Source organism: Siphateles boraxobius, unplaced genomic scaffold, assembly GCF_051911475.1.
Source record: "Siphateles boraxobius isolate OS27281-9 unplaced genomic scaffold, OSU_SipBor_1 12, whole genome shotgun sequence".
NCBI classification, from domain to species: Eukaryota; Metazoa; Chordata; class Actinopteri; order Cypriniformes; family Leuciscidae; genus Siphateles; species Siphateles boraxobius.
In genome coordinates, this window is record NW_027508722.1 from 31,586,312 (window position 1) to 31,612,868 (window position 26,557).

Sequence of the window (26,557 nt, forward strand, 5' to 3'; positions counted from 1 at the left end):
CCAAGTCTGTAATTAAAGACTAAATGGCAGCGTCTGATATATTTGTATAGCGATTTATTTTTTACAGGAGTGCCGTGAGGTATGATTTCGGCCTCTGTGCTCACGCTGGCCAGAGGAAAAGCGGCTAATGGTGAAGATGGCATGAAGAAGACTACATTCGCGAGATGGACGTATGCGCATTAGGCTATTCGTTCTGTGTTTTCTTTCTAAACAGTTAGGCTATGTTAATGTGGTATTTTTCATGTTTTCATCACGCAATCATGTTTTTGATGCCGTGGTGACGCGTTCATGTAAGGTTTTCTGTTTACAAGTAGACATTTCAATATAGATATATTTTTCAGGTCCGTACAATTAATACAAAACGAAATTCACTTTAAAGAAAGGCTTCGTGTCTTCTGTGTAAGGTGTCTGTGAAAGTTTTATAGCAGTCTTTTAGTGCCGCTTCAGAGCGGTCGCGTCTGTAACGGAGAACTGTCACGTCTGTAACATTGTTTTTTCCTCATAAATGCGAACACGAAAAATAAAATAAAATGAATATTTTATGTTCTGTGGAGAGCCAACCCTTCTTCATTAGATTTGCGCAGTGTAATTCACAGAATTAAAAAAAAAAAAAAATCGTTGCCTCCTAAAAGTTAAAGATTTTTTTTGTCATATATGACTGTCGATTTCCCTAATATTAAATATAAAACGCATGTGTAGACTGATATTTTTCTAATGTCTGGACTCCTTTCTGGGAGGAGCCTATGGATAAACAGACGTTTCAATATTTTGATATTAATGCATTTTCTGAGAATTTATATAATTATATAAGTTTTGACTGCAAGTCTGCAAATGTCATGTCCATAACGCTGGAATTCCCAAATTTTAAATAATTTATCCTCAACTAGTTTTGTGTTGTAGGTCTACATATTTTATAATGTTAAGTTAACTTCAAATAATACTAATAGTAATTTAAAGATGTGGTAGCATTGGATCTGGACGGTTTGGATAACGCTGGGAGTTGGAAGGGGTGTGTCGCCATTCTGCAGGTTCCTGGATCTGAGTGTCGCGATTTCGGTTTCATATCGCATATCGTTACAGCCCTAGTCATTTTAGAATGTTAACTTCTACTTCTGTATAGTTATTTTGGTGAAAGTAACTCAAAAGTAATACAGGAGTAATGTAACGCATTACAATTCTGAGACAGTAATATTGTAAGGTAATGAATTACTTTTAAATAACAGTAACAAGTAATATATAATGTATTACAGTTTGGAAGTAACTTGCACAACACTGGTCGCCAAAGAATGCGAGTTCAAAAGAAGACATTTTTTTAAGATGTTTCCAACTCTAACTTTGAACCAATTCTGTATTCTAATATACAATATACACTGCTGTTTAAAATTTTGGGGTCGGTACGATTTTTAACCTGTTAACCGTTGCCAGAGCGCCGGCGCACTGAAGCGTTTTTTTGTTTAAATAGTTCAAAGTTACTATCGGATTCAAAGTTATTACCTTGACAAACTATACATCATTAAAAAGATACAAGACTCAGGTTTCAGTATTTGACCACTATTGTATTCTGAGAAACTTATAGTGACAGTTATGTCTTAATTTGTGTCAGGAGTTATGTAATCAAAAAATGAGTCGATACCTTTAATATTAATTATGCGCGTCAGCCGGTCTCATTCAGAAAAAAACTCCTGTGAGGTCTTCATGACAGCGCTTGACAAAACAACGTCCCTCAGGGCTTTTAGCTCAAAAATGTGCAGATTTGGAGAAATATTGATAGATTCTCATAGATTTACATCCGATTTATATAGACAGGAATAACATTTATTGAATTTATACCCAAATGGGTCGATGTAATCATTACGAGCGCTTGATACTCTGATGTACTGTGTTTTCAATCCATACTGGCAGCCTGAGGGCGCCGTGTGCACATACAGTCCATATATGGAACACACGAAGAAGGGCCATAATCATGTGACATCCCAGGGCGTCCCTGACCATACAAAGCTTCCAGAGATCGCTGTAACATGCAGATAAAGACGTTTTGAAGACAATACACATGATTGCAATGATATTTGATTTACCTCTGTTCTTCAAACCATGTCAGGTATTTTCATAATAATAGATTATATTTATAATGTAATGCTAATCGATATAGACTTTATCATTGTGCAGAATACTATAAAATAATATATTTTCTGTCTGATTTTTTTATCTGAAGCCAAATCAGATCACAGAAGGTTATTTAAAACACTCGACTTGCGCTATAAAGTCAGTTTGGAGCACAAACATGGTTTTAATCTCATAAATTGTGTATTGATGTTGTGCTAAGCTAACATGCTAGCTAGGCCTAGGTGCACCTGCCACCTAGCTGTTATTTTTATGAATTTTTCTAAATAGGAATGCTTACTGAAATGTTTATTTTTTCAAGAAGGTCATTTGATACAGTTTTAAATGTGAACTGAGAACTTTGAAAAAAGAAATTAGGGATTAAAACAGCGTTAATAGCCAGTCGTAGGGGCTCGTTTGCACCACAAAACAATAGAGACAACAATAGACTGAATAGATGCTTAGAAGATGACAATAAACATCAGTTTGCATTTTAGAGTCTAATCAAAATAAAGTCATATGACATGATCTTGAAAAACATTTAACTAAATACAGTTTTTTAGTTTTTTAGTACAGAGTTTTAGACTTGTCATCTTCAGATTTTAAATATAACATGGTCAGACATGTCGCTTTAGCTGCAGTGCATTCATAGATTGATACTATGCCAACTTAGATATATTTTTATGAAGATATTTCATAAAAAATAAATTTCTAATAACTTTACAGAACTTTGAAGCTACTTATAACTATTTTTTCATTATGACAATAATTAATTCTACATTTACAATAAACTTCCAGGTCTCAGCTTTCAAATGAGATCATACTTGTGCTTTTAGAACAAAGGGTTCATGAACTGTATGTGTTTTAGTTTGGGTATGCCATTTCTGGGGATTTTTCAAAAGTGGGCTTGCAGGCTAACAGGTTAAAGCCCAACTTTCAAGTTGAAGATCCATGTGAATAGACGTGTAGATAAATACTCTAGGAACTCGATTTGCATGAAGAAATTAATCATAAATGTGCATTAAAAAAGTTTTTTAAAGAAATTGTGAGTAAAATTACTTCCACTGTCAAAACGCTCTGATCGGACGTGACGCAACGGCCGGTAAATCTCATCTCTTCGTAATGGAGATCAGACATTGAAGAGGTTGCAGTAGGGGTTCATGTCAACTCTTCCGATGGGCCATTGCCTTATAATTATGAGCCACCTAGGCGAGAGAGGGGTCAGGCAGAGTTAAAGGGAAGGGTAAATGGACAGAGGAGAGAGATAGAGTTGTGGTGTGAGGAGAATCGGTGGAGGATTGGTCAGGTGTCTTGGTGAGTGACCACAGGCTATAGCTAATTGTGGCTAACGTTGTCTCCATATTTATCACATTGCAGTATCTTTAATAAATCATATTTAGCAATATTGCTGTCGACTTTGTTGTTTTTCAAGCATCCATGTATATTGTCACCACCTATGCTAGCAACATGCGTCTTAAAATGTTTAATTTAGATCCCAGATTTTCCGAACTTAGCCGGCTGTTATACTACTCCCCTAGTATTTCCGACGGACATTATGTAAATGAGCTCGCATGTACTACAGAGTATGTGAATGAAATCAGTTAGTGTTCCGGTTAGGACGGGAATATGCTGTTCATGTAAATATAGTCATTGTCACAAGGATCTTTTATTGTCACGTGGACTGAGTGTAAGGCATGCAGATAAATGCATGAGTTTATCTTGGCACATTTTGTTTAACAGGTGCTTGTGTGGTATATGTGAGGCTATGCCATCAGCAGTGGAGAGTGTGTGCTGTAGGGAGGTCGACGCCTATTGGTCCCTTGTCCAAAACCTAGATCCCCCAGAAGACATTACCTGCCTCACACTCCATCCAGGGTTTGAAGCATCCTGTATGAATCCTTTTGTGCTGCAGATAGCATACTTGAACTTCAGACAGGAGCATGGCCCTCTCCAAGCCAGCAGGCCAGAGTATGTTTTGAGCAAAAATTATTTCACACTGCAATTTAAAGAACAAGTTTTTCTACACCTAAATAGTAAATCCTGTTAAGCAGGTTTTTAAACTCAGTGGTTTCCATATACTTACTATAAAAACAACTTTGGTGTTGTGTAGTACAGTAGAATATCAGCCAACAGGACATTCAATATTTACCATTGGAATTGTTTACTATGAAAACATGGTATGATCAATGTAATTGGGTCCCAATCTCCACCACAGGCAGTTCCGATACACAGCATACAGGCAGGTTGTCCGCTGGGCGTACGGAATACTAGGCAGGGACATTAGGAAAGCCATACCTTCATGTGTTGTGTCAGCAATAAGGAGGCAGTTTGCAGAGGAGGGACACACGTACAAAGGTTTCCAGTGGCAGCAATAAGGAGGCAGTTTGCAGAGGAGGGACACACGTACAAAGGTTTCCAGTGGCCTCACTTGGAAGACTATCTGGGAGTCTTCGGACCAAATGGTCCCGAAGAATTTAAATAAAAAATGTGTAAAATCATAGCTTCATCGGAATGGTCCGAAATTTGGTGACATTGTTGGTACTTGGTATATGAACACCCCATAAAATTGGGGACAGGATTTGAATAGTCTAAGTTGTTTTAAAAAAAATGGGTCACACTCAGGGCCTTCGGGTCCAAATGGTCCCGCCATAGGAAATGAATGGGAAATTGGCAAAAATGTGACAATACAGAGTTTTTTTGTGCGTATAATCTACAAATCAGCCACGATCCAGAAAAAAAGCACACAACAGTGAAGGGGTGAATCTATAAAACATCAAGAGTGCAAAACAGACACATCCACACACACACACACACACACACACACACACAAACACACTTTTATACATAAACAAACAAATAAATTCAGATTACATATGTGTTTTGCATTTTTAAAATGCTCAGTTTGTCCACCAGATGGCATCCATCTAATTTCAAAAATTGCTTTTATGAGGTCTAGACTTGACTCTAAAATGAAATACAGCTTTAAAAAAAAAAAAAAAAAAAAAATTTTTATTTTTTTATTTTCTATTATATTCAATGGGGGGGAAATGGGTCATATTTATTGCATAAATATTAATTATAAGTCTTAAATTATCTCAAAACACTAAAAAAGAAAAGAAAAAATATTATAAAAAACAAGTAAAAAAAAAATATGATTTTTCTTTTAATAAATATGAATCAAACCCTTCCGGACCATTTGGTCCCGAAGACCCTGAGTGTGACCCTGAAATGAAGGACCCCAGAGGTTAATAAATTCATAGTGAAACAAACTGTATTGGTCAAAGTTATCTTTTATTACGTGTTAAAACGCGAGTGTCGTGCGAGATGGAGGCTGACTGCCTCATCCTTGGGAACCTTCTGGAGGGAATTGGTGAGGGGGGGGCGGGGCAGCAGAGGACAAGACAGCACTGCTTTCTACTATTGAAATGTAGGGCTGCCAAGAGAAGTCTATAGGAGATAAGTAGATAGAACATTAGGTCTCCAAAGCTAACCCAATGCAGTGAAAAGCAACAGAAATACATGACATTAATGTTTTCAGTTCAAATGGGTCTAAGACAATGACTCAACTTTGCAATTATTTTTTTGCAAACAATATGTAATGCTGTTATCAATCAATAACATTTTGGTCCGCTATACAAGACTGCATTAGTTTTTAGCCATAATCATTCTGTCATCATTTACCTGCTACAAAAGTATTGCAATATCCTGATTTTTTTTTTTTTTTACTAGGCAACGATTAATCGCATCCAAAATAAAAGTTTGTGTTTACATAATATATGTGTGTGTACTGCGTATAATAATTTTTTATATGAATATACACATATGCATGTATATTTTTAAGAAACATTTGCATGTATATACTGTATATATATTTATACATAATTAATATTATATATAAATATAATATTTTATATATAAATAACATTTTCTTAAATATATACATGCATATGTGTGTATTTATATATATATATATATATAAAATATTTATACACAGTACACACACATATATTATGTAAACAAACTTTTATTTTGGATGCAATTAATCGTTGCCCAGCACTAAAAAAAATACCTAATTTTATTAGTATCGATACTTAAGTGATAACACTACCTGCTGTACATCCCAAGAAAAGAAAAGCTAGTGTGTTTGGGAGCAAAGTGCAGAATGAGGGAATGGTAGGCCTCCAGGGAGAATGTCTGATGCTGAGGCGACAATTGTCGAATATCCTTTACCAGTGCTTTCCTGGCAGCTACACTCTCCAGTTTAGTGGCTGCTGGTGATCCTGAATAAAACATGTTCTGTCATATAGTCTGTTGCATTTCATAACACAAGTAATTACAGTATTAGTACACATGGGGTTACGTATTGATAAAAACAAAGTAAACATAACAAGCACTGAAAAAAGTTTAGCCTCTAAACATTTGTCATCTTTTAACATAGGCTACTATGTTGTACCTGGTTCAAGCCACTCCTTGTTTCTTGCCTCTCCTTCCAACGGTGGATGTGCGCAGCTGGTAAATGCAGGAGTGCTGTGTTCATGTATGTCCTGTACATGATTTATCATACTCTGCCATTTTGCCTGCATCTCATCTGGATCTCCTGTAGGGGTGGAAGCTGCGGTCCAGTAGAGATGGTTGATAATGGCTGGCCTCCACAGCTTCAGATCCTCACAGTCCCTCTCTTTTGCAGCAGTATCCAGTGCTTTCTGTACACCTGTTCCAGAGCAGACAAACAGAGCAGAGCAAACTAATTATTAGGAAAGTGAACTTAACTACAAAAAACAAGTCTGTTATATAGAACTACCAACATCACAATACATACTTTTCCCAATATGTCAGATGTCAAAGAAATGCCTTGTTCCTTCTGAACACATTTTCTCACGTACCCACTTGGCCACCTAAAACAAAGAAACACAAATTGATTTTATAGAATTTGGAATTTATTTTGAGTGATACTGTGCATGTCAATACTGTTCAGCTTTAGATCTCTCCTAGCATCATTACCTGCCGATTTCTGTCTGTTATCAGAGCAGACACTTGCATGTCTAGGGCTGGGTATCGTAACAAAATTTTCGATACCGATACCTTGACTTCGATACCGGTTCCTGAACCATACTTTTTTCGATACCAATTTTATCAATATAACATTTTCTTAAAAGCAAAAAACTTTTATTTTTTCAGTTTGTTGACTTTTTTACACTATTATTTTGAGTCTGTAAAAAGCACCAATGCTAAAGTTTTCTATGTTTCCTAATCATTTAACAACATGTATTCTTTACTTCAATGAGCTCATTGTTTCTGCCTTAACTTAATGCATTGTTTAACAACGAAACTGAATGAAAATTAATTGAAATGCATTACACACAGTCACCCCTGATAACAGATCACTCTAAATTGTAATTTAGACACATGCATTTTCTGTAAAGCTCCTTTGAAACGATATGTATTGTGAAAAATGCTATACAAATAAATGTGAATTGAATTAAATATAGGCTACTGGGGTGCGGGATATATGCCTCGCGCTCAGCACACATGAAGCTTGCGCAAAGCACTGGCAAAAGTACCCTAATGATTATGGATATGTCGGGAAACGATAGCAAGAAGATATTTTAATTGTTTATTATTGAATAAGTGTTTACTAAACGTGTTGGCTGCAAAGATGATTATTGCGAATTTGCGATGCTGACTCGTCATCCCTGCAGTAGTGAACACGCGCGCGCCTATATGGATTAGGTAATCAAACTATTTATTTCTAATTGTTTCGTTTAAAAGTTGACATATTTTGAACATATATAGAACTATTTCTCATGTCTGTGAGGCAAGTATCCTATACGCTGAGTTTTGGTTTATATGTGACGCGCACCAGTTCTTGTAGTCGAAGGCGGATAAACGTTCTACTCTCGAGTGTATTCTGTGCGCTTTTAAGTGTAGATTTACCGTGTTACCGGTCTTGGCAGCAATTATCTTGTCGAAAATATTGCATCGTGTGCTTATGGTATCGAGTCGGGTACATAGGTACACTTTTGATCATTTCCACATATTTTCTATCTATCTGGGTTGGACGCTTACGCTTACACACACACACACACACACACACACACACACTACAGCCTCACGTGCGACGAGGCACGCCTCTGGCCAGCCGCGTAAACTAGTGTTTTTCCGCCACAGCCAATCATGCTGCATGTTTATTGTTTCACTGACGTTGACGAGGTTAACCACTTAGGTACCGAAACTTGGTACCGAAAAACAAGACATGTTTCGATACTCTGTAGTATCGAGGCAGTTCAGTCGGTACCTAAAAAGTACCGAACTCGGTACCCAGCCCTATGCATGTCTTGGTCCATCAGGAACTGCATACTCCGCTTTAGACCCTCTAGCTCACACCAAGAGCTGCTTGGGACTTCTGAGCTCTGTAAAATCAATTTATTATTACTGAACAGTATCAGTAATATCAGTTACTAAATCAGACACAAGATTTCTGTGTGACATCAACTTACTTGGACAAGTTGAACATCCAAAACTTTGTTAATCCGATCCTCAATCAAGGAGTAGCTACCATATTTGGCACAGTGTCCAGGAGAATCTGATCTAAGAACGTCAAAAACAGTTACATGTAGAGGTTAATGCAAAAACACACTGACCTGTTCTACATCAGTGACGTGAGCTGGATCATTCTACCTGCAGTCACCAGACAGGATCAATCCACCTCCAGTCTCCTTCAACTCCCTGATGATCCCCCTCTGCTCATTCCTCCAGGCCTGCACGATAGTAGGGATAGTGTAATAGCGCTGATGGCGGAAAAAAGTGCCGGGACTTATGCACTGCAGTCCAAACAGCTTCAGCATCATGATGGTCTGAGTAGCCATGGCTACAGTGGCTACATGGCTACATGCATGCAACCTGAGAAGTGGATGGCACCGCTGAGTAAAAGGTTGCAGGCAGGCATGTTTCGATGCACCTTTTCTTGGTTTTGCCAGTAACGCTCATAACCACAAGTTCCGCAGGCCTGAAAGATGAGAAGATTCAAGACTCAAGCAGCTTTAAGATGAGGCAGTGAAATGCCTGTATAGTTAAGACACAAATAATTAATATACATACTGTACATTCACAATCTAGAATTCAGCTCCTCACAGACAGTTGACAATTAAGACATTACCTGCTTAACTTTTATGAAGGTTCCTTCCGGGTGCATTATGTGTCCCTGGTTTTCCCCACAGCATGCAGGGTAAACCGTGAACAAGGACAGCAACTGCCTCTGGCAAACAATGAACTTGTCAACAGCACTGAAATCAAGAAAAGGAAAAAAACACATTAATTCTGACTATGACATTTTTGATACACAATCAGAAACAGTTTCCATTAATAAAAAGGTTTTTATTTTGGGTCACTGAGAGATTCCAGCTCTTCTGGTTCCTCCTCAGAGGACTCACTCAACATCTCCTCCCCTGGACTCCATGACATATCACCAGAATGGTTGATGATATCAGAAAATGACCATTCATCATTACTTTGTTCAGGACTGGCCAGTGGAGTAGATCTGCGATGCTCAAACCTTTCAGTTTGAGTCCCCACAGCCACCATCTGCGGCTTTACCTGAACAGCTTAGATGAAAGAGATTAATCTTAATAATTGTTCACCATTGTACATTCATTGGTAACAACACATGCACTATCTAATGCAACCCAGTACAAAATATCTTTTTCTAACATTATGAAGTTCATAATTTTTAATGTTTACTGTCTGAAAAGGTTAAACTACAAAATAGTAACCATGGAGATCATGAAAAATGTTGACATGTAATCCTTATTTGTGATTGTATATGGCATGAATGGTGAATGCTAGATATAAGCTAACTACCTAATGAACGATGTAAACATCTTATGTTGCACTGTGATCCACGATGGACAACTACTGGCTCAGGGTCCATTGTAGAGATGTCTCCATCTCCATCATCTTCAGGATCTGAAGTGGCAGTTGCACCCGCCCTGTCTTTGCTGGCAACACTCTCTCCCAAAATCTGAAAACAGACCAAAATTACAACTTTGAAACTTTAAAAAATGTAGTCATTTCATGAAAATTCCCCATTCGTGTATTATTTAAAAGACTGCTAATCTTTTCAAAATAGTCCCGAGCTGCATCCCCTCGCATGTGCCCTGTTGATACCAGCTTTGATTAGTCAAAGAAAACCAAGGCAACTTCGATGTAACTAAGAAAACCAGAAAACTAATATTATAAAGCATTACTTGGATGCGTTTCCAAAAAGATTATCTTATTAACTCAATAAAATAGTGTCAGGAGGTAACTTAGAGCCCTGCGCTCCCACCCGCCGATTTTCTGACCATTCCCGCCCGCGCCTGCCGAATTTCTGACCATTACCACCCGTTCCCGCCCGCCGAATTTCTGACCATTACCACCCGTTCCCGCCCGCCGAATTTCTGACCATTACCTCCCGTTCCCGCCCGCGCCGAATTTCTGACCATTACCACCCGTTCCCGCCCGCGCCGAATTTCTGACCATTACCACCCGTTCCCGCCCGCGCCGAATTTCTGACCATTACCACCCGTTCCCGCCCGCCGAATTTCTGCACATTACCACCCGTTCCCGCAACGTATGTGTTAACTTACACTCCCGCCCGCAAATTTATTCCTGCACAATAATAGAGATGCAATTGATTTTGTCTTATCCCGTCCCGCAGGAAAAAAACACGTATTTGTATTGCTATTATTAAAGAGATTCATGGGGTAAACGTAACAAGAGTAAGCTGACGGCGTGCCAACTTCTCAAGTCAGAACAGCTACAGTCAGCAAAAGTCATGCCAAGCCTAATCCATAATAACGTCAAGAAAAATATATTTGCAGAAATTACATGCAGAGCTACATTTAGATGCAACATGTAATGTATTACAAGACTTACTGTGCAAAGCTCCCGTTTTCGACGCGCAGATTCTCTGCTAACGTTAACGTTAGACTCTTCACTCCCGCCAGCTTTTGCTGGTGGACTTGCATGCACCGATGGCACAGCTCCATTTGCCAGCCTAACCCACTCTCTTCGTCGAAATCCCATGCGAAATTCCATAAGATCTCCTTGGTTGTAGCTGTCCGGTGTGAAGTGTTTTTCACATACCACCGTGTGTCTTTTCACCAAGGAGGCAGCGAAATTGCTTCTCTTTGCCTGGACGAAACATATCCAAGCACGGAAATCTTTGTGTTTCTTGTTTGGAAATCGGTGGACCCGATGACCAGACAAGTTGGAGTGGTTGCATCCAAAACAAACACAAGAATTCACCATTGTGACAATTCAAACCAACTCAACTATAACGATAACTACAAGCTCTATTTTCTGTTACCACCTCTCAGACTACGTAAACCCACACTGAGAACCAGGGCAGCAACGCCTACTTGTTTGCCTGTCGTTACGTCATATGGCGCGTTCTCTGGAAAAGGGCGGTTTTTTTGAGCCTAGCTTAGAATAGGTACACTTTTTTTCTTAATTTCTGCCTGTGGGTGTTGTAAAACATATGTATTCTTATGTATGTCTTTTTAAATTGACATTTTCATACAAGATTCTGTATAAATTAAGTTATACAATTAAATTGAAAGATGGCCTTTAAAAGACTGTTCTGCTCACCAAGGCTACATTTATTTGATTAAAAATACAAAACAAACCCAGTAATATTGTGAAATATTATTTCAATGTAAAACAGCTGTTTTCTTTGTGAATATATAGTAAAGTGTAATTTATTTCTGTGATCAAAGCTGAATTTTCAGCATCATTACTCCAGTCTTCAGTGTCACATGATCCTTCAGAAATCGGTATAATATGATGATTTGGTGCTCAAGAAACATTTCTCATTATCAATGTTGAAAACAGTTGTGTACCATTTTTTTAGGATTCTTTGATGAAGAAAGTTAAAAACAAAAACATTTATTTGAAATAGATTCTTTTGTAACATTATACATGTATTTACTGTCGCTTTTGATCAATTTAATTCCTCCTTGATGAATAAAAGTATTGATTTATTTTATTTCCCCCAAAAAATAAAATAAAAATTCTTACTGACCCCAAATTTTCAACGGTAGTGTTTAATGTTACAAAAGATTCTGAACGGCAGTGTATATAATCAAAATATAAATGAAAGTCAAAAGCACATTTTTGGTATATACCGGTAGTCATATCTGGAAACAAATTCAAATAGGCTAGGGCCATTCTACAGAATTTGTTCAAAGTTAGAGTTGGAAACATCTTGAAAAGAAAATTGTCCCTTTCCATAAATTTCTTATAAAGTGTTCTTTTTAAAAGTAGGCCAATACATTTTATCATACATACAGTACTTTAAAGTTAAGGATTCATTCGTTTGATATAGCTTACATTGGAACAAACACTATAATAACGTATTAGTTGATGAGTTTATTTTTGACAAAACATACTATGTATTTAACATATGAGCAGAAACTGGCTAACTAAAGCTTATTTGATATTTTAGAATAAAAACTTTATAATCCATCCAAAACTACGAAATGTTGTCTTTCATATTTAGTCTGTAACATAGTAAACAGCGCCCATCTGTGGCTTAATTCATTCACACACAAATGTGATTCAAATTTAAGCAGTCTTTTTGCGTTTACAGACACTATTCCATTCCACGATTAGAACAAAGCACAAGGATAAAAAATTTACTATTCACAATTCTCTGCTAGATCCCTTGCTCCTCGAAACGAAAATAAACCAGCACATGTTCTGAGGTAAATGTCCCAGGATTATGCCTCACAAGAAGACATAATACATTAATCTGATGATTAAATTTGGTGTGTTATCGAGTTGATCTGGGCGTTTACACGTTTGCATGGATTGCCTCAGATCTTTTGCTTTTGAATAGCGCGTGCTCTCCGTGGGCGTGTCAAATTAGCAGAATAATGAGCTGCGAGAACGGCTGACATCTCTCTCTTTTTACATAGATTACATAAACAGAGAATATTTATTTCAGTTTTGAGTTAATTTTAAAAAAGTAAACATTTAACAGTTCATTTTTTATATTTCTTAAGTCTGTATGACCAAAAATGACGGAGTATTTTTAAGTCTATTGTGCTGCTATGTGAAAAAAAATCGAAAAAAACCTTCTCTGCCGGCGCGTTTGCCCACCCCAGAGGGTTTTAACTGCTTCTATTGTTCTCATTTGTATGTAATTCGCTTTGGATAAAAGCGTCTGCTAAATGAATAAATGAAAATAAAAAAAAATCAGCTGCATGGATAAACTGCTGATGTGATCGGATTTTTAGGTGAGATTCTCAATTAATTCAGTTAACGTACGCCCTGAGGTAAAGTGTTCAGACTGCATACTCTGCAACGATTGTATTTAATTGTACAGTACAATCATAACATAATACAGACATTATCTTAATTTCATAATGTCCTTAAACAACAATATTGCTGGCCATGAGCTGAGAAACTGCGTGTCCGGTGTGCAATACCTCGAGTTGTCCTAGACGCAACGCTGCGCTTCTCGTCCAGTGTGCGATCCCCTGTAGGGGTCTGGGGTCCCCTGGGCTAGAGTTTATGTTTGGGCCATGCCTAGTGCCTATACAAATTACCTTAACCAGAACATCCTTATAGAGTATAAAATACAGAATTTAAATATACTTTAAACATAGGTTCCTAGAACGGTTACTATGCAACATTCCTAGCCTAGTCAAAGTTTAGAGGTAATATTAAATAGTCATTATAATACAATAAAATACAGGATGTGCTCTTATCAGTTGAGAGAAGATCACAACCCTGAAAAAAACACTTGAGCACTAAAGCCAGAGATTAACAGTATTTATTAGGGATGCACCGATACCACTTTTTAAGGGTCGAGTACGAGTACCGATATTTTTTTCCTGGTACTCGCCGATACCGATACCGATGCCTGTTGTACTGGGGGGTTTTCTCGTTTTATGTGGCAATTTTCTAAGAACAACACAATGAGACTAATGAACAAATCAGCATCTTTATTTTCAACAACTTAAATAAACTTAAAAAAATAAATCATTCTTATTGTGCTTATCACAAATTTTCAAAGCCCAAATTTCACAGTGTCCAATAACCTCCAAAGGGCAAAACCAAGGACATAATGAATGTAATTTTTACCTGCCTGTCACAAAGTTGTCAAAGTTCTAAAGAAATCACAGACAACAAGACAATCAAAATTGTCATAAAGTGCCAAAGAAATCACAGAACAAATGTTTAACATAACACTGAGTAACAATGTAATCACAGCCGAAAGTGTAAAGTGAAATATTAGAGTGTACTATTAAATCTAGCAACACTATAACTGCAGGAAGAGTGCTCATAAGAATTAAGAAATATAAGCTAAGGATATACGTGAGGTATCGGTCTTTGGTATCGGGGTATTTTTACGAGTACGAGTACAAGTACATGAGCTTGGTATCGGGCCCGATACCGATACTGGTATCGGTATCGGTGCATCCCTAGTATTTATAAATGTATTTCCATATCGTTTTCCTCTTATGTCAGATGACATTTTATGACATTTAATCAAAACAGTCAATCAGAATAATGATGCATGGCTTGGCTTTTACCAAATAAAATCACTATGTCAACAAAATACATCTTTGTATTTACACATACTCTTTAATGCAGCTGAGATGTATTATGAATTGATTTACACTGCAATTGCATAATCAGTGTTGGGTGTAATACTAATTAATTAATTACTGTAATTTTAATTTCTTTTCATTCGTAAAGTAAGGAGTTACTCTTAATTTCTCTGTAATTTAATTAGTTACTTCTGATGTAATTCCATTATAGACTACAGAACAATTCTATATAAAATAGAATCCTCCCTTTAAATTCTTTTGGTCAGTCAAAGAGATGGTTTATGCAATTTTTAATTTTATATTATTTATTTGAAAGAATTAAAGGGCAGTTTCATGTCTATCTTTATATTGTTCAACTGGTTGATGGTGATATGGGATTTAGAAAGAAATTAGTAATAACTTATTACTAATAAGTAATGCAATATTTTTATTAGTTATTAGAAGAGTAGTTTTATTACACTGTTGAAGATGTAATATGTAATAATGTAACTTACCCAAATCTGTGCACAAATTATGTTAAGAAGATTAATGTTTTAAATTTAACTGTTATATTTAGAAATATTAATTGATTGAAAAAAAATAGGCATATTTAAATGTCTCACTGACTCAATGAGTGAGTTGAATCCTTCATTCAGCTGATTTGTTCTAAGTACTAATTTATTTAACTTAGCAAACAACTGTTTATGAATGGATAGCCTCGTTGAATAATTTACTCATCTGATTCGTTCAAATGCACAGATTCTTTGAGAGATAAAGCAGTGTTGCTCGGTGACGCAGCAGTTCTGCTGTTTGTTCTGTTTTCTTTGAAAGTAAGTAATTTATTTATATAGCACCTTTCACAGACAGGAAGTCACAAACTGCTCTCCAAACTGTTAATAAAAAAGGATCAAAACATGCATACAATAAATACACCATAAAACAACACACAAAACAAACTTTACAAACATGAAACGACAAATAACCACTGCTGTTAAATAAAAGCAAGTCCAAAAAGATGCGTCTTCAGGAGTTTTTTAAAAGAATTAACAGAACCCACAGTTCTCGGTGCTAATGGAAGCGAGTTCCACAGCCTCGGTGCCACAGTACAAAAAGTCCCCTTTAGTCTTAAGACGTGATCTAGGGACAAGCAAGAGGTCCAGACCAGAAGAACGTAAGAGCCTACCTGGTGAATGTTTATATAAAAGATCCTGAATATAGAGAGGTGCCTGACCGTGCAAGGCTCTATAAGTGATAACTGAAATTTTAAACTGAACTCTAAATTCAACTGGGAGCCAATGAAGGTCCTTGAGAACTGGTCTTATATGAGACCACTTACTGGTACCCATCAAAAGCCTTGCAGTTGCAGCTGCATTATGTACAACTTGTAGTCGCTCCAAAGATGACTTATTTGAAAGCAAAAACAGAATGTGTTGTTTATGAAAGTTACTCCATAACTTGTTTATTGAACTGTTGTATTAATATCACATTTACGATCGTACAAATGTTCGGAAAAATAGCACTCTTGCTTGTGTGATAACTCGTATATCGTAGACTTATGTTCTAAATACATAAAAACAGGAACTTTTCACTAATTTTGATGACATTTCAGTCCCACTGTGAAAGCAGTAAGACGGGAGATAGTGCTCAAAACCCTTCAATCACAATTTAGTGGGAAAAAAACAGAAATTATAATTTTCTGGAAAGAAATGACGCGTGAATATATGAGATGCAAAAGAGAACTGTCTAGACACGGCTCTCTGTGCGCGCTTTAAGCGTAGCATGCGAATGCTTATATTGAAGGGGGGGAAAAGACTTAAATCAGGCTTTCTGGTTTCTAAATAACAATCGGATTTTTGATGGCAATCGGCCAAAAAGCATGATCTATCTCAAAATCTGGAGCTGAAATATTGAAGTCGGTTATTTGGCATGGGGACAGGGTAGGGGTCGACCGATATGTGATTTTCAGGGCCGATACCGATCATTACAGATCAAGTAGACCGATAACCGATAATTTGAGCCGATATATAGCCTATGTCTGGTGTAAATTAATGTCAAAATTAAGAATAACAAAGGGTTTTGACAAATACTTTCTTTAAATGATTTTAAACATATCTTTGAATCTAAGAACTGTTATTAGGGCTGTCACTTTACGTTCGAAAATCGATTGCACAATCGATCGGACCAACCAACACAAGTTTTGAAAACGAAAATAGGGAATCTTTTTTTTTTTTACCAAAAATGTGTTTTAGGTAGACCGTACACAGAACATGTAGGATGTTGGAAAATAACAATGTTTTTTCTGTTAACCAAATGCTTTTTAATATTCGCTATTACTTCAGTGCAAGTGAACAAGCGTGCCGTTATTTGTTGCTTCGTGACGTGTGTGTTCAAGCAAGCCAGAAATGCGCAGATTCTGCGCAATACGCTGTATTTAATATATCATGAGGACTCACGAGTTGCGCATTTGCGCTAAATCCACGCAGATTTGGCTTACACGAACTTCCCCAGCAAAGTGAGTAAACATAGAAACACGCCAAATTGGCTCGTGATTTGACAGCGTTACCCGCCAAAGTTCATTTTTATCCGGGCTGAGGCTGAAAACAGCGCAAGCGTGACGTGTGCTCCCGTGTATGAAATCACGCGTCTACGCCATTCATTTATAGACACGCAGGATTCATGAACACGGTTTGAAATTCAATTTGATTTGTACTGACCTGCTTTTCATTAATTCATCAAAAAGTTAACAAATTCTGTGACATTCCACTTTATACAGCAAATTCCGTTTTTATGGCTGGATTCCGCGATTCCGTCTGTTTTCTGCATCGTGGAAATCACAGGGCCCTATTATATTGAGGTGTTTTGCAACTTCAGCGTAGTAATTTACTGCTTCAGCAAAGTCTGCTGCTGGCTTAAAGGTGCAAAACGCAAATCTCTGAGTTTTTGAAGAACTACGCCCCCTCTGGCGACAAGCGAAACTGCAACCAGAGTTGTGCACGCTCATGGACCACACGCACGCATGGACGAGCACGAGATGTTCATAACTAAAGGAGCATCTGCCGCACAGATCTTTGGTGTACAGCCAAAATGTCTTCAGTGGTAATAAAGTTATAAATCTGCAAGTCATTTCCAATATATGGAAGGAAAGACATTTGAGTAAATTACTCTTATGTGTGAGGGGAAAAACGGGGGTAGTAGAAAACTTTGTTTATGTTTTTACTGTATCCACCTTTGATTGTATTATGAAAACACGTTCATGAACAATATAATTGATTACTTCGCAAAAGCTCAAAATAGTAATCATACCATACACGGTTGGTCAACAACGTTCACTCAAATGTCTCAAGGTAATAAACAATCAAATGTCACCATGACGTTTTCATAAAAGCCAAACAGGCTAATCCGCCGAAAGACTTGCGGGGTTCAGCCTGTTATTGATCTGCTAAGTAGAATATTCCAATAAGAATACATCCTTTTTCTGTTATAATTTACTCAAAATTTCTCTCTAATTATCGGTCATTTTTTAGTTAGTCTGCTAAACAGTATGAGTAAAGTAAAAATATTTACCCCTTTACCATTGTATTTCCCTTCCTGAAATGTTCAGAATAAAACATGTATTTTATCACAATACCAAAATATTTTACGTTTTCCTCGTTTTGATAGAATACGAGCTCCCACATACCTCATATATACTACATACAAAATGTACCACATTCAGGGGAACAATTTACTATTTTTTCCGAAAAATACAATATAGCCAATGCAACGGCGTTCTTCCTTGTTGGTCAATGACATGAACACCATAGCATGTTATTAATGGACACAAGGCTAACGTTACCGGTAGGCCATACACAAAAACATAGTTAGCATCTTTTATTGGATATGTTTTATGTTTCATGTTGTACCATTCTTCCGAACACAATTCCTAGTTTATGAAACAGTTCACTAACAATGGTAGTAAAACCAATTCTGATTGTACATGTATCTAGCTTACGCTAAAGCATTACACATTTTACGCATCGTCATTTGTTGTCATACATAGATTGGCCGTATCAAACATTAGAGACTGGGCTATATCTTACCGTTTTATCAAGAAAAAAGCCAACTGAGGATCCCGTTTGAGACCAAGAGCAGACCGGAGATCTCTCCATTTGTTGAATGCCTTCCCGAGGTTGACTCTCGTCTTACTCCGACGCTTGTCTGACTCCAATTTGGACCTTTTGGTGGCACTAGACAAAAAATTTATTTTCTTTACTTTACGTGGAGTTTGCGTTGGTGTTTGGAACGGACTACAAGCCGGTCTCTTTGAATCCATCTTCTACCTTTGACGCACGAGTTGTCTTCGCTGATGCGGAGAATGGCGGCGCCGGCGAATACACAAACCTGCAAGACATAGCCTGGTGAGCGTGAACGCGCATGACGTCACGCCCAGTCTCAAATTCGAACCCGAATCCCTCTTATTTATTTTACTGTACAGGATTATAGAGGCAATTGCAGTGATCAGAGAAGGGCTCATTCAGCCCATCAGGCAATTGTTTATGTATGTATGGGTTAGAAAACGTGTATTTTTAACATGAATTGTTGCGCAATGCACCTTTAACTTTGAGAGACAATGATGCGTGATCAGTGAAGCAGCTCCAGTTAGCAAGTGCTTTCGGTGTGAGAGTGCAAAACTTTCAGTGCCTTCAGCTTTCAGCGTTGATTGGCCAGACTCCTGACTCCTAACAAATCAGATGTGCGGGGATATTAGTCTAGTCTACAGTGGTGAGTTACGACAGAGGTGGGTCAGAGCCAAATATAGCGTATTTCAAAATTAAATGATTTTATCGGCAAATCGGTTTTGAAAATGGCCGATACCGATAAACCATAAAAACGCTTAAAGTCCCTGTAAAGTCAAAATGATGTGTTCTGAGTTTGTCACACCATAGAAAAATTTGTTATTAGCCACCCAGCCAAATTTGAATGATAAAAAAGCCGGCAAGTACATAAAATAAGATATCAAAATCTTGAAAAAATTAGCAATAGTCTCTGTTCTCAAACACTGGGGACGTGTCCCCTGGCTGTGCTGAAACCACGCCCACTAACACTCACCAGTTGTCGGCGTGACGGGAGGATGAAGGCCGAGGCGGGAGATAGTCGTTTGGCCCCATTCACCAGTAACAGAGGATTATCAGTGAATCCCATTGTCTCCGACGAAAGTTTATAAAACTATCCCGTGTAAAATGATCACTACAGAGGCGGGTGTTTGCGGTGATCCTCGGCTCTCCATCAAGGTATCTCTTCACAAAATTAATCCACCTCTTCTTGATGTGATCGTTTTTTGGAAATGTAAATAAGGACTCCAATCTGTTTTGTACGTGACCGCATCCAGGTAGTACGCATTTCCGTGACGAACGCATAGTTAGCTAGCAAACTGTAGGCTGTAGTAACTAATAATACTGACAGTAACTCGCGATTGAGCGGCAAACTGATGTTAATAATGTGCTCTATTAATATTGTTAGGGGAGGGGCCAGCCTCAGTGGCTCTAGTGCGTCATCAAGTAGGGGCGTGTCCAGGAGCTCAGGCACTCCAGTGCGTCAAGACCCCGTTTTAGCCCCGCCCAAAAAATCCAGAACACAGCAATGGTGAAAAACTGTTTAACGGTCTAACTCCACAATTCAGTACTTCACAGCTCACAGTCTTTGTAATATGTTTTAGCAATACATTTCTAACATTTATAATGTGTTTACAATTTTTTTTTTTTAGAATTGCTTTTACAGGGACTTTAATATCAGCGCCGATAATCGGTCAACCCCTAGGCCAGGGTGGGCCAAGCTTCTGATTAAGGGGTCAAGCTTTACATTTATATATTCAGAGTTATAACTATATATTTAGGGGCCAAGCACCGACGGTGCGGAGGCACCTATTGTATCTGTTGGCGTTCCTACTATTATTAGGGGCCAAGCACCGAAGGTGCTGAGGCACCTATTGTATCTGTTCCGGTTCTTATTATTATTAGGGGCCAAGCACCGAAGGTGCGGAGGCACCTATTGTATCTGTTCCGGTTCTTATTATTAGGGGCCAAGCACCGAAGGTGCCGAGGCACCTATTGTATCTGTTCCGGTTCTTATTAGGGGCCAAGCACCGAAGGTGCGCAGGCACCTATTGTATCTGTTCCGGTTCTTATTAGGGGCCAACCACCGAAGGTGCTGAGGCACCTATTGTATCTGTTCCGGTTCTTCTTATTATTAGGGGCCAAGCACCGAAGGTGCTGAGGCACCTATTGTATCTGTTCCGGTTCTTATTAGGAGCCAAGCACCGAAGGTGCTGAGGCACCTATTGTATCTGTTCCGGTTCTTATTATTATTAGGGGCCAAGCACCGAAGGTGCTGAGGCACCTATTGTATCTGTTCCGGTTCTTCTTATTATTATTATTATTCCGACTGGGCGTCTATGGCAGCCCATAGAACCGTCATCTTCAGGCAGTGGGGACAAAATTATGTGGGGGTTATGGAATTCAAGTTGATTTGTCAAACCGTTCTCGAATACCGCGCAAATTAATTTTATGTAGCGCTTGTGAAAACAAACGTAAGGCTGTATCTCCGCAACGCTTTATCGTATTGAGACCAAACTTGGTACATGTTATCACAAGCATGACCTGAGGCTACATGCTGCGTTTTGGCGCAGCGTCACCTACTGGTCCGGAGATACAGAAAATGGCTATTTTTGCTTATAACTTCTGAATGGTTTGTCCAAAAATCATAAAAGTGGTCTCGTTAGATTCAGGGCATCATGTGAAGTCGACTGATATCCAATTTTTCCAGATCGGCCATTTTGGCTGTCGGCCATTTTGAATTATGTGCTAAAATGCTGTATTTTCTGAACGCATGAACGAATTGTTACAAAATTCGGTATGGGTCATCAGTACGATGCCCTGAAGGAGCCTGAGAAGTTTCAAAACAGCGCCACCTAGTGGTAAATTTTATTTTTCAAATGCTTATAACTCTGGCTGTGGTTGACTTATTTTCACGGGAGTCATCTCGTTAGGTTCCTGAATCCTTGCCGAGTCCACAGATATCAAACATGCTAGGTTTTGCATTACGGTTTGTGTAGCGTTGTGATTTAGCGCTTAAAAAACATTTGCTGATATCTTCGTCTATGGCAGCCCATAGAACCGTTTCCGGGAAAGTTGTGAAATTTGGCACACAGATAGAGGGACAGTCTGAACTCTCACCATAGCAATTTTGGAGTCTCTAAATCAATCCCACTAGCGCCACCAACTGTCCAAAGATTCACTCATGTTTATGCTAATAACTTTAGAACCGTAAGGAACAAAATTCTTTTTTCCTCTGATCAGGGTTCGTACAAGGTGCTTAAAGTGCTTGAAGTACTTGAATTTGACTTTTTGAAATTTAAGTCCTGGAAAACCCTTGAAAACAGCCATATTTTTGAAGAGGTACTTGAAAAGTGCTTGAATTATTAAAAATAGGGATGCACCGATACAAAGCTCATGTAAAAATGCTCCGATACCAACAACCGATAGGCCTCCCAGGCAGCGTGTGTATAGTAACACACAGCTGTGGTGCGCGCGCTGATCAGAGGAAACCGCGCAGTGGATTGAACGCGCAGCGGCACAGACGCGCGAGCTGGTCGAGCGCATTCCTTTAAACAGAAGGAAGGAAATTCAAGTTTTGAAGGAAATCAGTGGAAGGTTTGTAGTTCAGTCGGACGTCAATGGCAAAGACAATAAAACGAGGCATGTAGCTTTTTATTAACGTTAACTGACGAGAGAGAGAGAGAGCGCAGTTCTGTTGAATGCTCTTGATTGCTCTTGATTGCTGATCGTTCACTCAGCACCTATTATTTGGATGAAAACTAAATCATATATGTAAGTAAAGTAAAACATGAACTGTTACCTGATTTATGTATAACGAGTGATTCCCTACATTATTACTGGACGTTTGCAGTCAAGAAGTTCCATGCACGCAAACATAAGCGCGCGCCCCGCAAACCGGCGTCTCCTCGCGCGAATACTGAACGTCTTGCGCTTGTACGGACGAATTCACACAAAATTATGTAAAAACGCCCATCTTGGCGAGTATCCTAGTAAACAAAGTCAGTTATATCTCAAGTGAAGTAGCCATGTTCAAATGCGTCCTTGCGTTCGGTCTTAAAGGGGCAGTTTAACAAACCCACTGCTCTTTAAATGTTAATTAAACAATGGACAACTAAATTACTCACTGCTCTTGACTAAATACGCTACCCTTTTCAACTTTACAAAAAGATCCATCTATATTTAATTTATCCAGTAATGAATATGCAATTTTTTCACATTTTATTACTTTAATCAAATTTCTGTACCTGTTAGATCTACCCCGAAAAACTCTAAAAACACTGTTTATTTCATTTGTAGCCTTTCTTTGTTCTATCGTATTTATTTGTAAGTTGATTATTCGTTCTTATATTGTTGCTGACTGCTTACCTTTAATAATGTTTTAAATTCGCATTAATTAGGCAGGAAGTTTTTGTTGAAGTATCAAAATTGGAATAAATAATTGGTATTTCACTGACCCAATCCTCAGCACTGACCCTTCTGGATCTGCTCTAGTCTAAATATGTGCTGTGCTATTCAATGAAAGATACAATATGATAGAGCAATAGAATGTACAGTAACTGAAGCTCATACAATGTATTTTAGCAGGCTTAATTAAGCATGAAAATAATTGAAAGAAATATATGTTTGATGACCAAATGAAGCCAACTAATATGATTTATATTCTCTTGGTTTATCTACTAATACAATTACAATTACAAATGCAGTGAAAATTCAGGGATCGGTTACGGTATCGGTATCTCGTTCTGCAAAAAGTGGTATCGGTACATCCCTAATTCAAAATATTGTGGTGTTTTTTTGTTGAAAAAATAAAATTTTCACGCTAAATCAACACTGCAGCCCGTCTTAGATATAGAGCTATTTCTCATGATATTAATATATAAAGCATGATATTAAGTATATAATACAACTTTCATTCTTCAGGTCAATCATATATATTGGAATATATAATGGAAAAAAATTCAGTTTCAGTATCCTTTCAATGGTTAAGGGGATTTTCCATGCCTGACAGCGTTGGTCAATGGATTGACCTCTATGAAGTGAAACATCAGATACCATGTTTAATTTGAGTAAAATAATAAAGATATTGTTTGATAAGTGCCGATTGAAGTCCTTGAAATCCAAAAAAGTGGTGCTTGAAAAGTCCTTGAAAGTCCTGGAATTTCATTTCACAGAGTCTGTACGAACCCTGTCTGATGCCTGAGCTCAAGCCGATTCGATCGCACCCTATGACGTCATTTTCCGTCATGAAAAATTTTCCGCCATTTTGAATTGTCCAAAAAACTTACTTTTGCGAACTCGTCCTAGACGGTTTGTCCGATTTTCACCAAAATTGCACAAGATCATCTGCAGGCAGTGATGACAAAAAATTATGGAATTCAAGTTGATTCGCTTAACAGTTTTCGATAAACGCGCAAACTAATTTTATGTAGCGCTCGCAAAAACAGACGTATTGCTGTATCTCCGCAACGCTTAATCGTATTCAGACCAAACTTGGTACATGTCATCACAAGCATGACCTGAGGCTACATGCTGCGTTTCGGCGCAGCGCCACCTACTGGTCCGGAGATATGAAAAATGGCTATTTTTGCTCATAACTTCTGAACGGTTTGTCCAAAAATCACAAAAGTGGTCTCGTTAGATTCAGGGCGTCATGCTGAGTCGACTGATATCCAATTTTCCCAGTGCGGCCAATTTGGCTGTCGGCTATTTTGAATTATGTCCTATATGCTGTATTTTTTGAACGCATGAACGAATTGTTACGAAACTCGGTATGGGTTATCCGTACGATGCCCTGAAGGAGCCTGTGCAGTTTCGAAACAGCGCCACCTAGTGGTCAAAAGTTGAAATTAAATTTCCAAAAATGCTAATAACTTTTAAAAAAATATGCTTATTGTGATGACACTGGTCTTAATAGATTCCTTGGGTCATACCGAGAACATAGATACCAAGTTTGACGTATTTGGACGAACTTCCTGTCCGCCATCTTTATTTACTTTCAAAACCTTATTTTTCGAACTTCTCCTAGACCAGGGATCTCCAACCCTGCTCCTGGAGAGCTACTGTCCTGCAGACTTCAGTTCCAACCCTGTTCCAACACACATGCATGTAATTATCAAGTAACCCTGAACCACTTGATTAGCTGGTCCAGGTGTGTTTGATTGGGGTTGGAGCTAAAATCAGCAGGACAGTAGTTCTCCAGGAGCAGGGTTGGTGACCCCTGTCCTAGACCATTCATCCGATTTTCACCAAAATCGAATCATATCATCTCCTGACCATGCCGACAAAAAGTTATGGATTTCGTGATGATAGACGAAACCGTTTTCGTATACCGCAGAAGCAAAGTTGAGGCATGCTGCCAAAATGACTATTAAGTCTTTATCTTTGCAATGCCTTCACATTTTGACACCAAACTTTGTATGTGTCATTGTCACCTCAATCTGACCACATCACATCGATTTCGTAACTGTGCCACCTATAGGTCGAAAGTGATAATCCATTAAATCATACTTTTAGTTAATTTATATGATTTTTCAGCCATTTTACCAAAATTCTCTTAATGTCCTTAATTGCTCCTTGCTGCAGTTGATCTGCCACTCCAACCCATGATGGCATCTGTTGCCGCTTCTTGCGCTTGGCCCCGGTAATGGCTGCTTGTAGCTATATTTATTATTATTATTATTCCGACTGAGCGTCTATGGCAGCCCATAGAACCGTTTCTGGGAAAGTTGTTCCGGTTTGACATTCTGATAGAGGACAGTCCCAACAGTAAGTGGACCAATTTTGGTGTATCTAACTCATCGCCTCTAGCGCCACCACCAGTCCAAAATTTCACTTTTATTATGCTAATAACTTTTGAACCGTAAGGCCTATTGACAAAATAATTTTTCCTCTGATTCCTGAGCAACTTTCCTGAGCTGATTCCTGAGCTATCGTATTGAGACCAAACTTGGTACATTTTGTCACAAGCATGACCTGAGACTACATGCTGCGTTTCGGCGCAGCGCCACCTACTGGTCTGGAGATACAGAAAATGGCTATTTTTGCTCATAACTTCTGAACGGTTTGTCCAAAAATCATAAAAGTGGTCTCGTTAGATTCAGGGCGTCATGTCAAGTCGACTGATATCCAATTTTCCCAGATCGGCCATTTTGGCTGTCGGCCATTTTGGCTGTCGGCCATTTTGAATTATGTGCTAAAATGCTGTATTTTCTGAACGCATGAACGGATTGTTACAAAACTCTGTATGGGTCATCAGTACGATGCCCTGAAGGAGCCTGAGAAGTTTCGAAACAGTGCCACCTAGTGGTAAATTTTATTTTTCAAATGCTTATAACTCTGGCTGTGGTTGACTTATTTTCACGGGAGCCATCTCGTTAGGTTCCTCAATCCTTGCCGAGTCCACAGATACCCAACATGCTAGGTTTTGCATTACGGTTTGTGTAGCGTTGTGATTTAGCGCTTAAAAAACATTTGCCGATATCTTCGAAACCGTTAGTCCGATCTAGACGTAACCACCGTCAGAAGTTTGGAACCATAGCTTAACTATAAGTTTAAGCCGAAATGCCAAAATATTGATGGTAAGGGGTAGTAAAATCAAATCAAAGTCACGTGTCAGTCATTTTTGATGCGTTTTTTCATATGAATGTCTATAACTCCGAAGCGAATTGAGATATTTTCACCAAATTTGGTACACACATGTATGGACTCATTCTAAGGACACATGAAAAAAATTGTGAGATTTTGCCTCTTGGTGGCGCTATAATAGAACAAAACATGAAATTCCCATTG

The 26,557-nt window shown here is 38.3% G+C and overlaps 1 protein-coding gene and 1 long non-coding RNA gene across 2 annotated transcripts in view; one reads left to right on the forward strand and one right to left on the reverse strand.

The window, feature by feature from the left end:
• agpat5 (1-acylglycerol-3-phosphate O-acyltransferase 5 (lysophosphatidic acid acyltransferase, epsilon)) overlaps positions 1 to 26,557 on the forward strand; it is a 133,689-nt gene that overhangs the window by 5,899 nt on the left and 101,233 nt on the right. The window lies entirely within an intron of this gene.
• Positions 8,433 to 8,921, reverse strand: LOC143725625 (uncharacterized). Its single transcript, XR_013198275.1, has 3 exons — positions 8,779 to 8,921; positions 8,598 to 8,688; positions 8,433 to 8,510 (listed from the first exon to the last, which is right to left on the reverse strand). It is a non-coding gene; the product is annotated as an uncharacterized LOC143725625 (long non-coding RNA).